General features: G+C 41.5%; 2 pseudogenes; both read right to left on the bottom strand.

The window, feature by feature from the left end:
- Window positions 1-514: 514 nt before the first annotated feature.
- Window positions 515-630, bottom strand: LOC111747399 (annotated as a pseudogene).
- A 1,036-nt stretch (window positions 631-1,666) lies between these two features.
- On the bottom strand, window positions 1,667-1,782 carry LOC111747396 (annotated as a pseudogene).
- Window positions 1,783-2,708: the final 926 nt, after the last annotated feature.

Raw genomic sequence — 2,708 nt, 5'->3', positions numbered from 1 at the left:
CATGATCTAGATGACACTGGCTCACAACTTCATTGATGCCGGATCTCTTTTTTCTGTTCCCAGGGAGGCATGGTGGTGTTCAGGAGAGATTGTCTCGTTTTCTATTGCTTTACCCGCATCACAATCAATGTACTTTTCTGAACTGGAATTTTATTTCAATTCTGGAAATTTTTCAGCCATTCCCTCTCCTATTTTCTCACTAGTTTTCTCATTCGGGAATTCCTCTTGGATGTGTATTGTAATTTCTCAGATTATCTTCCTTGACTCTCAACCTCTTACTCATATTTTTCATTTCTTTATCTTTTGGTGCTGTATTATATGTAATTTCTTTTTCTCTTTTAATTCACTCATCTATCATTAGCTATTCTAATCTACTATTTATCTTACTTATTGTAGTCCTTTTATTTCCAATAGCAATTTTTTTTTTTAGGTGAGGCAACCCTTGGTTGACCTCGCAGAGTACAAGGACCTTGTCAGCTTACAATTCCTCATTTATTTATTTATTTATTTTTTACACTTACAGCACCTGGTCTTCCTAGGTGGTCTCCCATCCAAGTACTAACCAGGCCCAACCCTGCTTAGCTTCTGAGATCAGACATCAGGCTTGTTCAGGGTACCATGGCCGTAGGCAATATTTTTCATAACTATCTGTTCATGTTTAATAATTTCCTGGTCTCATTGCAAAGATGCTATTTCCTTCTTACCTCTTCAGTATGTAACATGATATTAAACCTAAAAATAATTCCCAAATATTATACTTATCACTCATTAAGAGGGTACAAAAAGGATTGAGTCATTGGACATTTGAAAGGATTTGTGAAAAGGATATCTTTAGAGAGAGCTGTTGGAGTGCCCTGAGTTTCACTGTCCCCGGGAAGGAGTGGAAGGGGCACAATTTATCTCTAAACCTCAACCTTAGGACTCCATACAGAGAGCCTGATGTGTGTTCAGTACTGTTGGGGAACAAAGAGGGTGGGTCCTGGCTCACTTTGAGGAGGCCAAAGGGACAGTGAATGCAGAGTAGACAGCAGTGTCTGGAAAACCCAGAAGCTAAGGGAAAGCTGCAGTTGTGTTTTCACTTGGGTTCTCTAGAGAAATAGAAAATTATACACACACACACACACACACACACATATGGAGAGGGGATTATAAGGAATTGGTTCATGTGATTTTGGAGATTAAGACATCCCAAGATCTGCAGTTATCAAACTGGAGTCTCAGGAAGATGAACAAGTGGGTCCTAGAGTAAATTAAGCTGAAACATCACTAGAGGTAAAAATGACAAAACCGAAGTTGTCCTACTTCAGGCACATCATGAGAAGGCAGGGTTCTTTGGAAAAGGCAATAATCCTGACTCCATAAAAGAAGCCATAGGCATGAGTCTACAGGAGCTGAGCAGGGCTGTTGAGGACAGGACATGGTGGATATCACCCACTCATAAGGTCACCCGGAGTTGGAGTTGAATCATTGGCATGTAACACACACACTGGGGTCCTTCCTAAAGGAGACCTAGCCTCCCTTCATTCAAGGGGCTCTGGGTCTGTAAACTGGCTCAAGTCTGGGAATTGATTGAAGGGCCATGACTCTCTGTTTTTATGATTCGTTATACTTGTGTTCACTTGATCTAGAATTTTTCTTTTTTTTTTTAATGTATTATTATTATTTATGCCTACAGCACCTGGTCTTCCTAGGCGGTCTCCCAACCAAGTACTAACCAGGCCCAACCCTGCTTAGCTTCCGAGATCAGACATCGGGCTTGTTCAAGATGCCATGGCCGTAGACCATGGACCGTGGCTCCACTGGGGTGCGAACCCAGGACCTATGTGTAAAGCAGACATGCTAAGTGCTACACTATGGAACCATGTCCTAGAAATTTTCTGCTTACACGGATCAAGTAAAACTTTAGTAGGCTTCTAGGAACGCCATGACCAAGTAGCCAGTGCCATAGGTCTGCATGAGTCAGACTATTCTGACTACTGCTTTGACTCAGCCATCCATTATGCTAAACATATCCACCTTGTCTGTGGTGGCTGAATGCCACCACTTAGCCCCTGCTACCCCAGATCCAATTGCTTCCACTTCATTTTGATTTCTCAATTCAATGACTGCATCTCCCACTATAAATTCTAGCCTGCAGAGAAGAGTAACTACAGAGCTCTTCAAGGATGTTTAAGCTCCCTTCATAAACCTATTTTTTACAGTACTGGTGAAAAGTATGGGTGAGTATGTCTTAAATGACAAATCCACTCTAACGTTCCAATCTCCCTCAGCCTTTAAATCCCTTCCTCTACATTAAGCCAAGGCAGGCCATTTTTAATTTGCTCACTGTGGGCTGCCTTTTGGTCTATGTTTAAGTCAATCAGTTAGAACACTTCCTAACTCTTAAGCTGTGACATAAATGCAGAGTCTCTGCTTAGTATTGATATCAATAAATGTATTGATAAATTCGACCCAATCTAACGTTGTTTCTGCTCCTATTATTTCACACCCTCCCTATCCATTCCCATACATGCTTCCCAGATTTCTGTCTGTATAAATTAGAAAACTCAAGTCATTCTTTTGGAGTGTACTGCACCTCTTCATGGATAACATTTTGTGCCTCACTTTTAGGGGCCTGCTGGGACATGAGTCTAGTTATAGGTCTAGAAGCAAAGAGGGATGGTAGGGATGGGTCCTGAGGAGGGTCAGCATTGTCTTGCATGACAACT

The sequence above is a fragment of the Pteropus vampyrus genome, unplaced genomic scaffold, assembly GCF_000151845.1.
Source record: "Pteropus vampyrus isolate Shadow unplaced genomic scaffold, Pvam_2.0 Scaffold220, whole genome shotgun sequence".
Classification (NCBI taxonomy): Eukaryota; Metazoa; Chordata; class Mammalia; order Chiroptera; family Pteropodidae; genus Pteropus; species Pteropus vampyrus.
This window is presented reverse-complemented; position numbering and strand designations above follow the sequence as displayed.